Source organism: Tursiops truncatus, chromosome 7 (assembly GCF_011762595.2).
Source record: "Tursiops truncatus isolate mTurTru1 chromosome 7, mTurTru1.mat.Y, whole genome shotgun sequence".
NCBI lineage: Eukaryota > Metazoa > Chordata > Mammalia > Artiodactyla > Delphinidae > Tursiops > Tursiops truncatus.
Window position 1 is genome coordinate 27,122,732 of NC_047040.1, and position 22,193 is coordinate 27,144,924.

Consider the following 22,193-nt stretch of genomic DNA (forward strand, 5'->3'; position numbering starts at 1 on the left):
ATAATAAAACATTAAAATGATGATTATGAGCCAAAAAATCTACTAGAAAAAAATGTAGTATTCTGTGATTAATATGAAGGCCTTTGGGCCAGACTTGCGTTGACTGTCCAATTGGAATCTCAGTTCATTCATAATATGGAGACCATACCCATCTCCCCGGATTGTAGAGAGAGTTAAAATGTAGTAACGTATGTTAGGATATTATCTAGCACATAGTTAATAACAAAAATTATAGTTTTATTAATAAAAATGACAAGAATAGCATTCCCTAAAGCTATTATGATTCTAGAAGTTTCCTTACAGATTATATATATGTATATAAGCATATATATATAAAATGATGTCATACTTAGTAGTCCATAATAAGCAACGAAGCATTTAAGAAGATTATGACATCATTCCTAGTATTACATTGAGAGAGAAAGAGAACAGCCTCCCCGCCCCGTCTGCTGCAGCAAAATTTTGGCTGAAGGCATGAAGAGCAGTAAACAATGCCAAGCCTGGGAGTAGTATTTAGGAAGCATCCATAAGGCAAAACTCATACTGCAGTTTGGCGTCTTTCCCTTAGCTGGTGAAAGTGAAAGGGGACATTTCAAAAATTCTTTCCATCTTAACCTAAGACCAGAAAAACCCTTTTGCATACAGCCTGAAGAAATTTTGGCACGTGGTTTGCCTGATTTTCTACCTGATATTAATTATCTAATTAATTTTGATTAATTAGAAACATATAATGAATATTTGGGGTAACTGAAAAAAAAATGGACCAAATGTCTGTTTTAGAGTCTGTAATCTCATGAAAAACAAGAACAAAAAAGTAATGGGGGGAAATATCGACAAAGTCATTTATCCATCAAATAATTAAATAAATATTTACTGAACTCCTGCTGTTGTCCAGGGACTATTCTATATGCTGAAGATTTCAGTGAAAAAAATCAGTAAAGGAATTAACTAATGTCAAGATGATATTGATTAGAAAAACCATGATACAGGTCCCTGACTCTCTGAGAGTCCAATAGCCAAATTCTATTTTGATTTGACAATGTAACAGACTATTTGAATAAACCCTGATTTATTACACAAAATCTATTAACAAACCACAAGATGAATTTTAAAATGGTCCTAGAAAATCTAGGAATCAAGAAACTTTTGATGAGGTAATATGCCACTTCTCTAATACCCAGATAAATCGTAACAAAGCTGATTAATGCCTATTGACAATATACTGAATACATTTTTTAGTGGTTAAATAACAGCTTCATCCTTTTCCAATTCACGTAAATACCCCAAAGTTCAAAATTAATATAGTGAGTTGCTAAATGAGTCTGAAGATCAGGAAACAAACAGTTTCTCACCTGAAATATATCCTGTAGAAATTTAGTTAGATGGTAAAATACCAAATATATATATATATATATATATATATATATATATATTACCAAATATGAAATGTTTTCACTTACTCTGAGTGAAACCTAAAAAGAGAGAACGGTCCTAAGGGTTTTATAGTATCCAAGAGGAATAGTAAGTCCTGTTTGGAAATTTCATACATGATTCCACTGAGAAATTTCTGAGGAAAAAAACACAATCTATTTCACATATCTCTGAGACTAGTCTATTAGATTTTGTTCAATATCTGAAATAATGCAGTTTCCTTTTTTAGAACACACAGATTTATTTTAATGAATTCATTCTCCTGTGCAAAAATATTATGTGACGCTGCCTACACTCTGGAAGAGGGGGGGGTGACAGTGGCATCTGCACCTTCCTTCTCTCCCACAATAACTACCCACCGCAGCAAGGCTCTTAAAAAGTGCTTGTGGAATGAATAAATTAAGGCTCTCATAATTACACATTGCAGAGAAAATTAAATAAGCACAATGCGTTCATCTCCTTCAACTGCTACAAATATTCACACTCACAGGTGTACACTTGCATACTTCTGGTATTTCAAGATCAGTTGTTAAACATTAGCCATTTTTTTAAGTACATTTAAGAAAACAAACCTTACTGCATAAAATATTTTGGACTGATACTCGAGGTGAATGCCAAGGAAAGACTTAAAAGATGTATTGATCTTCTCAGCAAGGTGGAAAATGTCTTCTGTTTTTTAAAAGGCAAATTACAAATATTGGTTTTACTGACATGAGCATATGTTCAAGTCAAAGATCATCATAAAGAATTAACAATCCCATAATTGGCATCTCCGATCAATATATATCCTGATGTTGAATTTGAAGATTAATATTTTTCACATAAGGCATAAGGCCCAGGATCAATGATTCAACTGCTTTCACGGCAAGATGAAAGATTACTTTCTTATGCTGTCAATGCTAAATAAAGCATATGTAAAATTGGTTCTTTCAATAACGAACAACCTCAACCTTTAAATATATACAGTGCTGAAGACTAAAGCATCAGTGAAGAAGTTACAATATTTTATTCGCAAAACCCAACAATACTGAGTCATCCCTGGGCTTTCGTCTCTAGTGCTCATTCTACCTGGGAAGGGCAAGCCATTTTATTTAGCCATTTAAAAAATATCACTTACTAGCAGGATTCCCTCAGATAAAATCATTACTTAGCACATTTCTCTTAAATTCAAATTATTTAATTTTTCATTAAGAGAGAATTTTGGATATTTTTTAAAGCTGTTACAGTGATAAAAATCCCTAAAAAAGCCAGAAATATTGATATTTGCTAACAACTTGCAGCACAGACAAAAAGCATAATTCTTTAGACATCTTAGAATCAAAATAGCCTTGGACAATGGCATTCTCGGCATAGCAAATCATACATGCTATAGACAATGATCAATGTAGGCTTAAGGATAAAAGACCAACCATAGAGAGATTAATTTAAATAAAACATTCCAAATCCTCCCTCATTTTCTCTCATTTAAACACCCAAACAAAACATGTGGTACCTTTTACTTTTCTGAATGAGTAGTTTCCAATCAATGTTTCCTCGGTTAGAGACAACAAGCTGAAGAACCTACCGAAACAAAAGAAAAAAATTCATATATAGATTTATTAGCTAAATATTGAAAACTGTAACTCACCAGCAAGCAAACGCATTCGTATATCCAGATAATAAATCTACGTCTTGAGATCTGTAGCACAAAAAATGCAGTACTTGAATTTTTAGAAAGCCCAGTAAGGAATTTAAAAGCATTTTACTGTGAGATCACATATAGCAGATGCTTTGAAAAATGGATTAAAAAGAAAACAAAATAAAATGTAAAAAAACCCAAACCATTACCAGAGCATATGCAGCGATACCACCCAAGTCTAGCCTTTGAGAATTGCTGCAGAATCCTTCTCCCCTAGCATTATCTCCGCGGGCTGGCTCAGGCTCTCTAGTTCCAGACAGACGCAGTCTGCAAACCACCAGCTCCTGTCTGTGTGTGTCGGGGAAAGGGAAGCTGCAAATTAGAAAAAGTCCCCGCAGTGGCGAAAAGGAAAATAAGGCGAGTGGGAGAGGGTGAGAGAGCTCACTAGCCTCAGAATTTTCGAGAATGATGACAAGCCACCCAGTTCCGCCATCATTCACTGACAATAAGATGTAGCCCTGGCATATGATTTAGAGGTTTGCATAGGGGCTTCTGGTATCAAATGCCTGACAGGCATCTTAATTGCCTCCATCCAAGTGTGTCCCCAGGAGTCGAGTCTATAAGCCTATGAATGTCATCATCTGTTCTCCTTTGTGTTAATGCCAGACACATACACACACACACACACACACACACCATGCTTAAATAGAGAAACCATTTTCCGGCATATAGGATTACAAAGAAGTTGGGCTACATAAACTGGACATGACAAAATAGTTTATGGGAATTTTTATTATCTGCATTCATGGCATCAGAGATTTTTGAGGTTTTGTCATTAGCAGAAAATTACAATATTTTTTGAAACTGAGTATCACATATTGCTTATTTATATTCCAAATAAATAACTGTGCTCATTAGAGAAATGTTTATATTTATGTATATTTTTTAATGGAAAATTCAATCCCCTTGTAACTGTGATAATTACGCACTTGGCAATGGTTTCCTTACAAGGGAGAATGCAGCAAAAAACAAAGAGGATTAGGAAACCAGGGTTGATGTGTGATTTCTGGGGGCAATCTATTTTATCCCCTTCACATAAAAAAGCAAAAAAGAGGTAGCAACCAGCTTGAGTATCGAGACTTTACAGTCCCTGAGGACCAAGACAGGGAATTGAATCTCTGACATAATCAGTATCCCCTTTATGTTAGTAACTGAAAGTAACAGTTGATATCCCAGTTTTACAGTGCCCCTTATGTAGGGAGGTTAAGTATGGAATAATTCCCTGCATTTATTTCCTGGACAAAAGGGATGGGGAAAATGTTAATAAATAAATTAATTTTTACAGCATTCTTAGCTCCCTGCATCAGTGAATGTAGCAAAATGCCATGTGTACCAAAAGGGCCGGCTGTGAAGAAGACTGCTGGGAGGGAGCATCACCATGGTTACCGGAAACAGAAAGTAGGAAAAAAAATAAGGTGATGATAGAGAAGATGGAAGGAGACTACAGTGGAGGAAATTCAGAGACAGAATGACATGCTTCATTTTCTTCTTTCTGGAAACAACTGTCTATCAGTTTTATATTAGATTTCAAACGCATTAGGATGAATCTGCATTCTCTATCAGCCACCTTTCTTCTCTACTTTTTGATCACCAGCTAATTGTGCTTTCATAAGTCTGGTTCTTTTGTATGACATGGATCCTGACACTCCTTGCCTCTGACCCTCTCCTGGATTCATGGACACCTCTGAACCTAGTCCACACCCTCTGACTCACAGTTGTGAAAGCTGAGGCCCAGGGAATCTGACCAAGGTCACAAAACTGACAGGAGATCCAACAGAGACACCATCCCAGGTTCCTGGTTTGGGTCCCCTGTTTTTCTTCTCTCACCAAGTGACTTTCGTTATGTGCTCTCTTCCATTCTGTTTGCAAGCACAACAAATTCCAGAAACACCCTTTGTCTTTGATTTTCTAAGCCTTCTTCTATTTGTTAAAGCAGAGATCTTCCTCTTTAAAATTATGCATTGCAATTAATCCGAGGACTAGCTTTGTTTAATAGCTGTGCTGTACTGTACTGGACGTCTGGAGAATCTGGGGTAATTATGTCACTGCTTTTCTTTCATTTCCAGTCTGGCAGTCAGATTGGCATGATCGCCCTTTTGTGAACCTATCTTGTAGAGCCTGAACTTAATCAGCATTTACTAGGCCCTCCATCCTCCCTGGCATCATTCTTTCTGCAAGCATGAAATTGGGCAATCGAATTGAATCAGCCTCCCAATGTTCTTCCTAGTTATAGACAATGTGAACCTTCCTGGGGTTACCCAAATAATGAAGCTGCAAAATTAAAAAAAAAAAAAAAAAAAAAATCACTCAAAGCAACCACTGGGGGGCATATTTCTGTTCTACTTAGTAAAAAATGTGAGTAGGATTTTGACCTTGATGTTTTACTGCTTTTATTTCCTTTATAAAATGTTCTTTCGATATTCGGTTCTTATGACTCGTTGCTTTTAGGTTAACTCATTGATAAGTAGAGCCATATTGCCTTTTTTGATGTTTAATATACAGCTGCTGCCACCACTATTACCCTCTGTCCCCAGTTGTCATCTATAAAATAAATTAGTCACAGTAAAAAAAAATATATGATTACCCTAGGTAACAATTACAAGAGATTTCAGGTTTCAGTGAATCCTACATAGTGGTTAGGATTCTTTTCCCCTCAAAAGTATCCTTTTAAATATGATCTTTCTATTAAACGTCTATTTTTTTCTTCAGTGATTTTGGACATGAAGGTTATTTTTCAAAGCAAATGTTTTGTTTTAATATGCTGTCCTCTATTGTTCACTTCTGAGCATAAAAAACGATGCACAAGACTATCATTTCTTGAAACATGAATCATTTTATCAAGACCTCATAAAGCACACATAGTGGTCTTGGTCAGTTTAAAAATTAGCTCAGCTTCCAAACATATTTGATACTCCTCGGGAGTCATTTAATATTTGGAGATACCTGGTTCAATCAACGAGAATGAGTCTAGCACCCTTTGTCGGCTCATTTAACCAATTTTAATGGCACACACACATATATTTCAGACAACTGATAGGTTCTACGTATGGGAAAAAAAGAGAACAACATTCCTCCTCAAGGAACTTCAATTATACTGAGTGGTACACAGAAGTAAACAGAAATCTAAGTTCACAGTTCTTTTTCTCACTTTGATGAGACACGATGTCTCTGCCACTCTGGTATATCTGCTTCATCTCAGGTCCTGATCTTTATGAATCCCCTGATCCCAAATTCAGTTAGCTCACCCCTGTGGCTCTTCTGGAAGACTCTTGGTTTTGTTCCTTAAGTGTACTAGTCTGAATTTCTTAAGCACTTTAGGAGAGGATAATGGAGGTACTTTTTCCTTATGTCCTTGAAGCCTTTGGTCATAGCAGTTTCCCAGCTAGGGCTTTCATACCTTGCCCATTAGTGCCCACCATAACCAATAGTTTATTTCAGCAATAGTCTACTGTTTTTTCTCCAACCCCCATCTTATGCTTCCTTTTTAGTCCATTTAAAGTTCTGTCCTCTTTTATAATGGCTTCCAGAACTCTCCCAGGATACAGTGCCACAAAGCTCTTTCCTTCCTCTGAATCACCATGATATCAAAAAAAAAAAAAAATCACTGTGATGCTATAATGCCTGGTATTATATATGACCTCTGGCTGGTCTTCAGTTGTGTATAGTCAGTTATTCTGGTATTGACCAATTAAAAAGGCATAAGATATGCTTCTCATATAAATTATTAAGTTCCTATAATGTGCCAACCTCTTTGAACACATTATTTTATTCAACAACTCTGTTAGGAACCTCCTTTTCGCAGTTGAGGAAACAGGTCCAATTAGGTTTAGTTAAATGCTAAGGACACACAGCTGGTAAGTGGTGGCGCAGAAATTCAGTCCCTGGACTTCTGAGCTAATTAGGTTGTAATTCAGCTTAACACTTCTAAGGTATCAGAATAGGAGAGATAAATTAAACATAGAATTAAGACTTTTCCATTTTTATAGGACAGGTACTTAAGACAGACTATGTATTGCTCTAGGTGTGCATGAAAAAGATAGTAGCAGAAACAAGAATTTTTACTTTCAGGATTATTTCAAATTCCATCAGTTCATACTTAAATGATGTATAGTGTGAACACAAACATTCCTATAGCTGAGGAAGACATGGTAATTTTATTTACTACTATCTGGTCTATTCTTGGAAGAGTATACAGAGCCACATGCATGGGATACATGCTCATGTGTTTTTAAAAAACTTCATTGTTTGACAATTTGAGTTTATTGTGTATGTTTTTAAACATCTTGTTGCAATTAACCTATGTCTAAGAAGCATAGATTATAATAAAAAAATACCTGTCTCACCTAGTCAATCACTACCCTCATTTCATTATATCAAGTTAGAAATAATCAAATACCATGGTGAATCTTAAAGGTTACATCAGAGAACATTATATCAACACCATATTATATAATGCCTGCCTTATTTAAATTGAATTTATTTAGTCAGATTTTGGCTGTGGACACTTTTCTTCCAAATAACTCCATTCCCTCCCTCAAGCCTTTCCTCAAACATTATCTTCTCAAGGACGCTTAACCTAACCATCCTATTTAATACTGCAGTCTGCAATTTCCATTCTTTCTATTTTTATAATTAAAAAAAATTTTTAAACATCTTTATTGGAGTATAATTGCTTTACAATGGTGTGTTAGTTTCTGCTGTATAACAAAGTGAATCAGCTATATGTGTACATATATCCCCATATCTCCTCCCTCTTGCATCTCCCTCCCACCCTCCCTATGCAATTTCCATTCTTAACCTCCTTTATCCTATTTTGTACAATACTTATCATTGTCTAATATACTATGTAATTTACTTATGTTTATTCTTTATTGTCTTCTCTCCTCATTCACTTGTAATCTCCATGAAGGCAAACTCTTGCCCGTTCTGTTCACTAACGTATCCTAGGTACCTAGAACTGGGCCTGGTACATAACTGGTACACAATAAATATTCATTGAGCTCACGCCTATATGAATAAATAATTAAAATTATAACACTAAAACTCATGTAAAAAGCATGAATTACTTCCTAAAATTTCTGAATTCTGAGCTCATCAGTGGAGTACATTCAGTTTCAGAAATCACTAGACAAAACTCATGCTTTTAAGTATGTCATTTAGTTTATGTCTTGGTTAACAAATATACAAGTTTTAGGCTTTTCATCTTTGGCACATTTATAGCCATTTTGAGCACATCTCTCCTTTTACTTCAGATGTTTAAAAATATTTATTATCTATGTGTTTATTATTGATTTGTACAAAAATTCTTCTAGCAATTTTTTTGCTTGTGAATCCTTACTTATAACTTGCATATTTATCTTCATCTTTCCAATTACCTAAAAGTTGATACAAACTGCTTCCTTTCACTACTGGAGATACAACCAGCCTGTGGGGAAACCATATTTACTGGAGAAATGGGCAAGCCATGAAAGAAAATTGTAAGAATTAGTGTTGAGGAATTCTCACTTAATAAAATTGTAATTTAACGGTCAGTCAAGCAGAATCATCTTCAGGAATTATGAATTGCTTGGCGGATCTTCCTGGAAGCAGGAGATGAACCTTCATTTTATCTAATGTCTCCACAAGTGGGACCATTACAGTTTAATGGAAGACTGGATAAGGACACAAAATCAGATGCTGCAAAATCAAATGCTGCGTTGCTTGACATTAGATCTAAAATCCTGATTTGTTTTTGAAAACTGCTAAAAGGAGTTATTTTGTTTACTGCTCTCTAAGCTGTGAAGACTGTTACCTCAATATTCTAAATCTTTGTCATTCCTCCAATACTCAGCAACCTCAGAGAACTGGAGAACTAGCAGTAATTGAGAGGTAAGCTAGGGCCAATCCATCTGAGTTAGGCAGTCTTTAACCTGAACATCACTAGATTATTCTGAAAAGGTTTAAATTCTGCAAGCTCCTACAGCATTTGTTTTTTGCAGTGTTTAGTATTTCCAGTTCAAATCATAAAACGTCTGCTGTGATGGTTTAATAAATGCAATGTCATATGTGAAATGATTTCTGAAAATGTATATATTACAGGAATTTATTTCGTGAACAGCCAAAATCCACATTCTGAAAATTCATGAAGTCCATACTTATTCTCCCTGCTGTTTAGGAGAGAGTAGATGTTAAGGTGATCGCCAACAAGAAATACATATGAAATTTCTTAGTCCCTGTCATTCCTCTTCCTCTAGTCCTTGTACCAGGGGTACATTAGAGATGGGAGGAGAGAATTAAGGGATTTGGGTATGTAGTTACACATAGGTTAAATAAAACAGCTTGTCAGAACTACATACACTTTGACTGTTTAGAATACGTTCAATGGTATATCTAAAAGTGCACTAAGGTCCTAAATCCTCCTATTGATTGGAACCAAAAAATATAATGATGGATACCAAATCCCTGTGTGAAAAGAAAGAACTGTAATGTAGAGTGGGGGCACTTTTATGTTTCATCCTATCATCAGATTTCTAAGCTACGAAAGACATACTGACTTTTAATTTCAAAGGAAATATTATACATGATCAATGTCTATAAATGAATATTCTTTCCCAACTGTACCATCAAGTTGGCTAGAAACAGTTCATGTGGGAAGGATCCTATATAGCAATGTTTGAAATTACATTATATTTATACTATCATTTTTCCATAGTTTTGTGGCTTTTTTTCCCTCTTTTGCTTCTAATAGCAAACCTATAATTGAAGAAATGAGTGTTTTATTTAATACTCCAGAAAAAATAACTCAAGATTTTTTTTCTAGACGTTTTCCATCTACTATGACTTATTTTTCAAGTGGATTGTGACAATATGTTGTTCGCAAAGGTAGCCATTGTAAATACCTGGGCCAACAAATGTGTCTGGGAGAGAAATTTCCACATCCCTAAGACCCCTAACTTTTTTTTCTTAAACTGCCACATTCTTATTGTTTTTTTTCCTTCCTTTCTAATTCTTTATGTTTTGCCTACCCCTTCCCAACTCTTCCTTCTCCTTTTACCCCAAAGTCAGGGGGAGCATGGTCAAGGAAACAGGAAAATATTTAAGGAATTATTTAAACAAACTTTCTACCAAGGTCCTGCGGTTTCAAGATAGTTGAGGGCAGACTCCATGCGTTTTACACCATTTTCTTTCTATAATATCTAGTGACTCTTCCTGCACGGGTGCACAATAAATAATATTAATTCGTTTTGTGGATGTTGACTTAGAAAAAAGTGGAATTGGAGATGGGGAGAAAAACATGTGGTTATTGTGATCACTGTACAGAGTACTACAGCACGGTATCTATTTATTTTGAACCCAGTAGAACTAAAGAAATAAAGAAAAGGGAATAGAGTGCCCAGCTTATAGACACCTTCTGCTGAAACACCTGTGGGCACATAGATGCCATACAAGAAAAAAGCAGAAGGTGCCTAAATGACATGTTTTTCTAGATAGCAAAGGCTGATAATAATTTTCTTATTACTTCATATGTTAATTTGGAGCTGCTCAATAAAATGTATGATTGATTGATTGGCTGATGAGAGAAGGGGATGTGAAAGCTGTGTTAAATGAACAAAGACTGCACAAAGGGAAACCTTGAGAAACTGGCAGTCAGGACATTCCATTAAAAGCCAAGTGCAATGAAAGAGAAACTTATTTTTACAATTGGGGAAAAGTGAAGACGATAAAATAGCATAGAAATGCTAAGATGGATCCAGTGCTATATGTATCACCTGAAGAAAAAAAGTAAATGAAAAATTATGATGTGTGTTAGGAAAGTTAAGACGCTCAGATCAAAAGGGGAAAAGTAAGAATATGTGAGAAGGGTAGAGAAGGGTTAGAGGATCAAGCTTTGGAAGCAAACAGGGTTTCAATTATAAACCAGTGAGCCAGTCTGACAGGTGAGGCGGGCTGAGGCACTTGAAAGATCTCATTCAATGGCTGGCATTACTGAATGCCCAGCTGAGTCTGAACAAGAGTAGTTTTAAACAGACACATTGTTCTAAAGAAATCTTAAGTTTCATGTGCCCTCCAATGCAGTCTTATAAATCTTGAACAGCATCTATATTCACCAACGACTTGCAATTAGCTTTACTCCAGAATTTGCTAGACACAGCAAGTCCCTGACAGGGAATATTTTAATTTGGATGGCTGGCCCTCTACTCAGGATTTACATGTATTGATGATATGCAAATCAGTTCAGTTCAGTCTCATCAGCAGCATAAATTAAATGCATCCTATCATGAGGATTATCTTGGAAAGAGAGAATGTCACCTTCAATATGCCTATGGCCTGGAGGTGAACAGTCTGTCTCTGAGTGAGGGAGAGTGAAAAACAGACAAAGAGCATTTCCTCACTATTGATTGGCTGCCTGCATGCTTCTTTAGGTTAAATGCTTGATTACTTACATAAAATATCTTTGCTCGGAGTAATTTTCCTTTTAACACCTGTTCACAGAGACAAGAGATCCAAAGATAGCATTTTGATTTAGAATTCCTGATACTGCACATAGTCAAATAATAGGAGAAAACAATCTTCAATTCACCCTTTGTTTAAAGACTGCATATTTCATTAATAAATGATACCCTTTAGCATAGGACACATGTTTTGTACTAGTGAGGATGGATTTACAACTTCCTGTTACACTTTATAAGTAACTTAGTAAACAAAGAGCTAAAGGCTCCAGAGAGGAAGGTCACAAAATTATATGACAAATGTAAGAAAAAAACCCCTATGGTTTAGAAAGTACTACCAGTGACTGATATTTTTAAGAATTTATAAATCATGCCTAGAAATAGGTGATGAAAGGAAAACCACATACAGCTCATTCTACAGAGTAATTTAAAGACATTTTCCATGGAGTTTGCAATTCCCCCCAATATACGTTATCTAGCCAGCGTATTACGACACCATCAATGTAAAATAATTTTTAAAGTCTGGATTTAATAACAGACAAAAGAAAATGGTGAAAGTATTCTTGAGGCCCAATTACAAGTGGACTGGTCAAGTGGTGAACCTGTGTGAGGTACCTCAACTCGGTGTTTCTGATGCCGGGCATTGAAGACACTGCGGTGCTTACAGTGAGGGGTAAGAACAAGTCAAAGGTGGTAGAAGGCGGTCTGGAGTCCTGCACAGCTGTTGGAAGCTTTGAACTAGGTGAATGTATGACAGTATTGAATGGAAAAGGCATAAGCAGAATGGCATCTCTACCAAGGATAGATGTACATCAAGCATGTTGCAATGAGGGTATATGGGGAGAGGGAAACAGAAGTGGAGGTCAGAGGTAAAAGGGAAAAATTTTAATATTGTGAAGCAAGAATAGGGACTGCCATGTTCTGATGATCAGGTGCCCCCAAGATAAAGACTATGAAGAGCTCAATTCTTTGCCCCTGGGGTTCACATTACCACCACTGCCACCAGCAACAACAAACAAAAGGTTATGAAAAAACACCACGACAGAGGATTGAAAAAAAATAGGATAATTTCCACCAAATGTAAAGGTATTTCGTCTCTTATGCCAATGAAGCCAACAGGAGTTCTGTGAAAAGAGGGGTGAGGGGTCAAATTATGTGTGAATATGAACTTGTGCCAAGAACAAGCACAGTGCATTACCACAATATCTTCTCTAACTAAAGATTATATTAAAATTAGGAAATTCATTTTTTAAAAAACATGACATTTTATTGTTTCCTTTTATTTTTTTTATTCATGTTTCCTTTCCTATTATTCCTTCTTTACTAGTTACAATCAGTAATGCCAGGTAGCACCCAGAAAAAAAAAAAAATTGCTCTAATCAAGGACATTTTAAGATGAACTAACTTTCATTTCACACTGACTATTAAGAGTCAAATGAGGATACAAAGAGGATTCCAAGACTGGATTTATGACATACACTTTAAATAAAATCTGCAAATATTGCTCATAAAATTCTAACGTTGTCTTCACCATTCTTGCTGTATTTCTACAAGTTTTGCTCCTGATGCCTGTAAACTGACAGCCACAGAAGAAAGCTTACTCTTTCAAGTACAAAGTAACTATAAGATGAATAAAAAACCTGTTTATGTCAGATGAGTGCAATGTTACTTTAGCTTCACGGTTTTATCTTGATTAAAGACCAAAACCTCTATCCGGGATTTGGGGACAGCACAGCTCATACCCATGTTAATATTAACTTGGTCTGTAGAGCTTGGAACTGATTTCAGAGCTTGGGAGTTCCACTGTTGATTTAGTTTGAAAGAGGCCAAGAGATTCCACTGTGAGCTAGAGAACTATTCTGGGTTTGGATGGGGAAGCTGGCATGGGAGGATGGCAGGGGATGGGGGTGTCCTTAATCCTAAACTTGATTCAGATGGCCTCTGAAGGAGGATTGTTTGAAGATTATTTGATTCATTTGTTGACTGGATTGTTTTAAATTTTTCTAATGTTGATGAGAAGTGATATTATTTTCTTAATATTTCTATTTAGGCAAATGTAAATAATAACAGTAAGAGCTAATGTTTGCTGGGTGCTTAGTATTTGCCTACACTGTAGTAAGCACCTCACACATATTAATAGGACCTTACAAAGAAAATCTTTTATTACTTCCATTTTATAAGGAGGCAAGCTGAGACACAGAGGGGTTAAGATAACTTCCTCAAGGACAAACTGCTAGTAAACTGAAGAGCCTCCATGAACCAGATGATCTAGCATGAGTTTCACCATCAGCCTAAATTTTTCTGCCTATGTTTTGAATTCTTGATGGGAGTAGTCCATTCTGTTCACTATTGGGAAATGGGGAATTCTTGAAACAGTTCAAACAGAGCACTACCAAACCCAATCACTTTCCTCACTTAGCTCAGCGTGCCCAACAAACACACAGGCATTCAACATCCCTTCATCTGAATTTTATGCAAAACCAAAAATAGAGAAGTAAAGGACATTCCAACATAGAGCGTACAATCACATCTCCTTTGTTCTTCGCCATCTTTAGCCTGGCTTCCTCTGAAAAGAGAACTTGTAAAATCATTGGGTCTCTGTGTACATCTTCCTTACTCCATCCTCATCCCTCCCTCCCACCACTGTCAAAAGAAATAGTCCTGGAAAAGTTAAAAAGAAAAGAATTGCTGTTTCCTGGACATCTGGGCTATTCTGCATTCCTTCCCTGAAATTAATGAGATGCTAAGTGTCACCTGTTTACCGATCTCTGTCCTCTGTCCAATTTATCATAATGTATGATCTCACAGGAGATAGTCATAAAAAAGCTTTAATTTGAGAGTATAAAGAGATGCAGCACAAGCTGGAAAGCCTGGAAATTGAACCAAACGGTATTTCTGGTATGAATCATAAAAATGAAATTATAGACAAGTAGGCATGCTCTTTATTTGTAATGAAGTCACAAAAAGCAAAACCCTCACCAATCTATTTGCCCACAACGAAACTCAAAGATGCCACCACACTAACTCAAACATGACATAGGTACGACATCCACTGGGGAAAAAAAGTCATATATTCGCAAGTTTTAAAAAATCTCAGAATTCTTTAAACTACACTGTTCTTTCGGAACCTACTAAATAAATGCAAGAAAGGTAAAAGCAGAAGAAATACACATTTATGTCTCATCATTTTTCAGATGAATGTTTCAGTTTTCAAAAAGATTACAACTGATCCACAAAATAAAATGCTTTATGCTTTTCTATCTGAAGAACTAAATAACAAAGCAACCTCAGGAAAAGGTGAGAACACAGTCAACAGTCTTTTCTTCTGTTCTATTTACTGTCCTAAAGCTGTAAGACAAGGATTCACATTGCATCTGACAAAGCTAGCTTATTTCTCTCCCTGCTTCCCACGTGTCCTGTGTCTCCTAATTATCCTCTAAACACAGAAAGACTCATACTGGGGCCACTATTTAGCACTGCTCCAAATAACTGAATGCTTGTTTGATGACATGAGTAACAATCATGATAGTGTGGTACTTTACATTTTTTACTATGTACTCTCACATCAATTACTTCATTTTACCCCCAAAGCAATGACATCCCAGTCTTAATTTCTAAATACCACTTATCACTAAAAGGAACCAGAACTCCTTAGAAAAAAGTGGGTGATCCCAGGTCTGGGGCAGGGAAAGTACAAAGAGTCCCTGGACATCTTGTTGCCCCACAAAACAGGGAAGTGCTGAAGGATTAATGGGGCTCGTCAGAAGGACACCACTGCTGTCTTGGAAGGGCTCCCAGTGGCCAAATTTGAGATAATTTAGGCATCAAATATAATAATGATGGCGCTAGATTAAAAGGCATTGAATAAAATAAAATCCTTGAGTCTATAGTGATACTCTGTCACAGGTGGAGGAGGGGACAGACAGGTGGTGGGAGGGACGGAAGAAAGAGAGAGAGAGAGAATCCTAGAGAAGGGGAGTGGTGCAAAAGTCTTCTTTAAAGGAGAATGCTAGTTAACAGGAGTAGAATGATATATATATACATATATACACATATATATATATTTTTCAAATCACCATTGCATCCCTCAATATAACAATGAACACAGGCAAGAATCATGAATGTATGCTGAAGCTACTGGGTGAAAGGTTGTTAGGAAAAGATATTCCCATGGCCTCAAAGTATCACCCACAGACTCCTTCTTTGTTACATAGGGAGAAAGGTGCTTTAAACAATTAAGTGCCAGAAAGTTCCAAGATTGCCAATTTCCCCCCCAAAATATATACTCTGAAACTAATCATGAGGAAGCAAATAAAAAGTCCCATCATGTGGAATATTCTACAAGACACCTGCCCTGGAATTTCCAGAAACATTAATGTCATGAAAGAAAAAATAAAAGGTAGGAGCTCTCCACTGTATTAAATGAGACTAAAGAAACATGGCAATCTTGATTGACTCTTGAATTTAGAAAAAAAAAAAGCAATACGGGACGTTTTTGAGACAATTCAGGAAATCTAAATATGGGTTGTATACTAGAAGAGATTACTGAATATATGTTAAATTTCTTGTTTCTGGTAAAGGCATTGTGGACCTGAGGATGTCTGGGTCTTTAAAGAAAAAAAATGAATACTTAAAGGTGAAGTATCATAATGTCTGCAACTTACTTTCAAATGGTTGAGAAGAAAATTGAGTATATAGATAATATGTAGTAAGAGAGGGATAACATTAACATGGCAACACGTTAACAATTAGTAAATCTAGTGAAAAATACATAGACATTGTACTATTCTTTCATCAACTTTTCTATAGCTGTAAAATTACTCAAAATTAAAAGTTGGGAGGATAAAGATATTGTTTATGTTGCAAAAGGCTCACAATAAAGTGGTGGAGAAAGGTAGGTTAAATTGTTTTATAGAGTTCAATGTCATCAGCCCTTCAATAGAGTTTCTCATAGGAAGCCAAGAAAGCACAGAGCAGGATGGGCTGGATTCTAACTCCAGGCTCCTGAGACCATATCCTGAGCTTCTTCTACTCTTCTGCACTGCTCCTCACCTCTATCCTCACCTCTACATCACTTCAACCTCTTATCTTTACCTGCCTAATAAAAGGAGACCTAACCTAAGCTGAAGACCACCTGATTCTTCCTCAGTCCCCAGGTCCCTTTGGATCCAGGACTTCTGAAGATTCCAGGGCAAGGAACTCATCTTACAGACTAATTTTGGTATCTGCAAGCCCACTTGGAAGAAGAGTAGGTGAGACTCCCAGCAATGTTTGAGACTAGAGTTGGAGAGTAGCTGTGCTGGACAAGAGCCTTCACACCAGATTCACTCTTGGGTATGATTATATTCTGTGACTGAGTTGGAATGTGGCTGTTTAAACAGAAAGAAAATAATTTTCCTGCTATTTACCTTTATACTATCTGTGAAGAACTGGACAATAGTCTTCTCTTCTAACCAGATATGTAACACAGACATCATTTTGCCATCAGAGTAGCATTCTAGACTAAGTTTTAGTCTTTTAATGCTTCCAACATGGTCACATTTCGTGGGTGAGCAAGAAGATGCCATAAGTTGTCTGATCTCATTATTAGAATTAAATTCATAGAATTCAAGAATTTAGATGAACCTCAATGGTAATTCACTGAATGTATTTTGCATTAATAGTGAATGTGAGATTGCAGATTTTTCAAAGCCTACTGGATGTTATTAATGTCTTAACTATGTTAATTTTTTAAATTAAGATTTTATTTTTTTAGGGCAGTTTTAGGTTTACAGCAAATTGAGGGGAAGGTACTGAGATTTCCAATATACTTCCTGCCTCCACACATGCATAGCCTTTCCCTTTATCCATATCCCTCATTTCCCACAAGAGTGGTACATTTGTTACAACTGATGAACTATACTGACCCATCATAATTACCCAAAGTTCACAGTTCACATTATGGTTTGACTATTTCTGTTGTACATGCTATGGGTTTGGACAAATATATAATGACATGTATCCATCAATACAGCGGCATACAGAGTATTTTCACTGCCCTAAAAATCCTCTGTGCTCTACCTATTCATCCCTCCCTCATGCCTCTGCCTCTGCCACCAACCCCTGGCTACCACTGACCTTTTTTACTGTCTCCATATTTTTTGCCTTTTCCAGAATGCCATATAGTTGGAATCATACAAAGTGTGTAGCCTTTTCAGATTGGCTTCATTCACTTAGTAATATGCATTTAAGATGAAGTTTCCTCTACGTCCTTTCATGGCTAGATCGCTCACTTCTTTTTAGCACCAAATAAGACTCCATTGACTGGGTAAACCATAGTTTATTTATTCATTCACCTCCTGAAGGACATCTTGTTTCCTTCCAACTTTTGAACTATGAATAAAGCTACTATAAATATCCATATGTAAGCTTTTGTGTGAACGTAAGTTTTCAAATTCTTAGGGTAAATACCAAAGAGCGCGATTACTGGATCATTTAGTAAGAGTATGTTTAGTTACGTAAGAAACCTCCAAACTGCCTTCCAAAATGGCTGTACCGTTTTGCATTCACACCAGCAATGAACGAGAGTTCCTGTTCCTCCGTATCCTGACAAGCATTTGGTGTTGTCAATGTTCCAGAGTTTGGCCATTCTAACAGGTGTGTAGTGAAATCTCATTGATGTTTAAATTTGTATTTCTCTAATGACATATAACATAGAGCATCTTTCCAAATGCTTATTTACCATCTGTATATCTTTTTTGGTGAGGTGTCTCTTAAGGTTCTTGGTGCTTTTTTTAATTGGGTTGTTTGTTTTCATATTGTTGAGTTTTAAGTGTTCTTTATATACGTTGTATACTAGTCCTCTATCAGATATGTCTTTTGCAAATATTTTCTCCATGTCTATGACTTATCTTCTCATTCTCTTGACATTCTCCTTTTTAGAACAGAAGTTTTTAATTTTAATGAAGTCAAGCTTATCAATTATTTCTGTTATGATTCATGCCTTTGGTGTTGTATATAAAAAGGGTCACCATACCTAAGACCATCTAGATTTTCTCCTATGTCATCTAATAGGAGTTTTAAATCCTTGTTTATCAAATATTTTCTATCAAACGAACCTCCCTGGGGTTCTAGGCAGTAACATAGAATCAAACAAAAAAACAGACATAAGATCATAAAATTAAGGATAATCATGATTTCGGTGCGCAGCAAGCACTCTTTTGCTGTCTTCCTGTACAAATAATCTGCTATTTTCTAGTTCTTTAGTTAGGAGCCCTGTGAACCAAGACTGTATAATTGTTTGGCCATTCAACGGCTAACCTTAAATTCTTTCTGACACTTTAAATCCTTTCTGAAACAAGGCAGAAAATAAGTAGGTAAATAAATTAATAAGTGTGTGTGTGTGTGTGTGTGTGTACACAGGTTGGCTCCCCTTTGTAGTTCAGTGCCTCCATAAGATTTACTAGGGGCGTCCAAAGCAAACAGTCCTTATCTTCTACATAAGATGTGCCAAGTAAACATTAAATATATTTCTGGATTGTGTGTGTGTGTGTATAACAAACAGTAACTGTTTGTTTAAATCCTGAGGTCTCAGTTTACCTGTTATTAAAATGAATCTAAAATTTTAGCCCCAGAATAACCTTTTAGACGTTCATTCTTCTCCACTCTAATACTCAGCAGCCTAGTGCGGCAGCATTTAATATTAACTCACAATGGACGGGACCATGGTTATACTTGTCTGAATCTTGTACCCTTGGGGAGAGGGACAGTGGAGAGGAACAGGGTCCACATAGCTAGAATGTAGGACACTTGTGGCCAGAATGGTGGGCTGCATTTGGAGGGGACAGAATAAGAGCAGAGGATTCCTCCTGGAGACAACTGGCTGCCATAGGCTACGAGGCTGGGCCAAGCCAGGGTCTCTTGGGGAGAGTTTAGAATTAATACCCAAAAGAATGAATTTAAATGCTCCATTAGAGACCATAAATAGGTATTGTAGTGACAGTCAAAGACCCAAAAGATCATCAACTGAAGTAGAGCTGTATATTTCTGTCCATGCCTTTGTTCGCAGTAGGTTCCTCTGTGAACGGGTATCCTGAAGCCGTCACCTTGAACACACCCATCTGATCCAGGACCACGGTGTGTGTGTGCTGGACTTGGCTCCCTCCTGCTTGCAAGAGCCAGGTATGTGAGTCTCTTCCTAACTCTGTGGTCAGCGACATTACGAGGGCAGCTTGAAACTGGCCCCAGGGGTAGTATTTACACACAGAAATTGGCTAACTCTACAAATCAGAGTTTGTTTTCATCCTACTCAAGCTCCTTCCCCTTGAGAGCTAGGTTAACAGCATACTACTAACTCTCAAAAGTTTGAGATTCTTCCTCCTTTTGGCATAACTTTTACACTTCTTTAGGCAGTGGTAATATTTCCAAATACCTCAGTTTGGGATGAGGACCAACTAGTTAAATGTAGTAGGGACAGTCCAAAAATAAGAGAGGTACAAAAACAGGAAAATAAAATTACTTGAAATGACCTGTTGGTCCTGCCATCACTAGTTTAGGTGATGGTATTTGTAAGAGCAACAGTCATTGACACCTGGACATCAATGTACTGTTTACCAAGCATTTTCTGTGTGTTGTCTCTTATATTCTCCATGAGAATCTTGTAAAGGTGCTGGGCCCAGGGATTGTTTTATTCCCATACATACATTCATAAACTCAAGCATCTGATTTCCGGAGAAGGCAATACCAGGACCTGTGTTTCATGATTCCCAGTACAGGGCTCTTCTCACTATACCACTCTACCTCTTAAAAATAAATGTGTATGTGTTTTATTAATATTTTTAACTCTGTTTTGTGATGACCCAGTTCTCTCATATAGTGTTTGTTAGATTCTCAAAAATCCACCAAGTGTAATTAACCTTAATTTTAGTTAATGTTAAAAGTAGGTATTTTGAAAGCAAGTATAGGACTTTTAAAAGAAGAGATTATATACGAAAAGGAAATGACAGTGACACACAACTGCAAAAAGGGTTGGAGACATAGGATTGCATACTTTAAACTCCGACATTATTAAGAGCATAAATTCAATTTTATTTAAATATATTATATTCCTGGCACTGTGCTAAGTCTGTCTCTAAACCCCAATGTTAAAAATAGAAGTAGATGGAATGAATGCAGGAAGTCGTTTTAAGCAAAGTTTCCAAATGGCTGGAAAGACGGTTTTGCTCATAACAGGCGAGGGATTGACAATTTTACAGTGAGTTAGGAACAGTGAAAAGAACTAAGAGTCTATAATTAAACCTTATTTTATTATAGGTATTTTTATTTATAAAAGTTCCTATCTACACTTTTCACAGTAGAGAAAAAAATTAGAATACATGCTCTCAATAAACATGCAACCTTTCTGCTCGGCAGAAACTTCACGTGCCATCATTCCATAACAGAAATAATTAACTAAATCAAAAAGTGTATTTATTCACTTTGAGTCATTTAATCTTCCTGGCAGTATGGTGTACTGAGTGGTGCATGGCTTTGGGAGGAGTCTTAAGTTTAAAACTGAGTTCTGTTATTTGCTAGTTGTAAAGCCTTGAGGAAATTAAGTAGCCTAGACTCAATAAAGACTTCACAAGATCATCATGTGAAATAAATAATTTGATGTGTACAAAGTAACAGCACATCATACCCTCCGAATAAAGGTAGCCCCCTTTCTTTCTTAATAGGCCACACAAACTCTGGTTTCCCTAAAAAGAAATCAATTTTGACTTCCACAGAGAGTGCCTTTCAGTGCCTGTAAGTTGCTCAAAATGTAAGTGCTTTCTCTACCAGACTGCCAGTCTTGAAAATGGAAATTCTTACTTAAATCAGAAAGCAAAATCTTGAAAATTAATATCATTACGCATTTCACCTACATTAACTCTGAATACAACTAAATTATCAAAACGTTTTCTAAAACAGAACAGGTACTTTAGAGCTCTCTGGGTTCTATGCAAGGACATGATAAGCACATTTAAAACTAAACTCTTTTATTTGTAGTGAGGTGGATGGACCTAGAGTCTGTCATACAGAGTGAAGTAAGTCAGAAAGAGAAAAACAAATACCGTTTGCTAACACATATATATGGAATCTAAGGAAAAAAAAAAAGGTCATGAAGAAACTAGGGGTAAGACGGGAATAAAGACACAGACCTAATAGAGCATGGACTTGAGGATATGGGGAGGGGGAAGGATAAGCTGGGACAAAGTGAGAGAGTGGCATGGACATACATACACTACCAAACGTAAAATAGATATCTAGTGGGAAGCAGCCGCATAGCACAGGGAGATCAGCTAGGTGGTTTGTGACCACCTAGAGGGGTGGGATAGGGAGGGTGGGAGGGAGGGAGACGCAAGAGGGAAGAGATATGGGAACATATGTATATGTATAACTGATTCACTTTGTTATAAAGCAGAAACTAACACACCATTGTAAAGCAATTATAATCCAATAAAGATGTTAAAGAAAAAACCCAAAACTAAACTCTTGAATGATTATGAAATTTACCTTAGTAAGTAAATACAGTCAGCTTGCCAGAATTAATAATGCAATATAAAAGAATGATTTTAAAAAGACAGTATTTTATGTATGCTACTTTTGAAAGGAACAAAATGAAAATTGATAGATAAAACTAGTAAGAGTAATTG

General features: G+C 36.4%; 1 protein-coding gene across 26 annotated transcripts in view; it reads right to left on the bottom strand.

Annotated features, from left to right (window-relative positions):
* MAP2 (microtubule associated protein 2) overlaps window positions 1–22,193 on the bottom strand; it is a 265,271-nt gene that overhangs the window by 129,046 nt on the left and 114,032 nt on the right. For all 26 annotated transcript variants that reach the window (XM_033859830.2, XM_033859827.2, XM_073807321.1 and 23 more), the window contains exon 2: window positions 2,924–2,991. The gene's annotated coding sequence lies outside the window, so the exon portion shown is untranslated. The remainder of the gene's footprint in view (window positions 1–2,923; window positions 2,992–22,193) is intronic.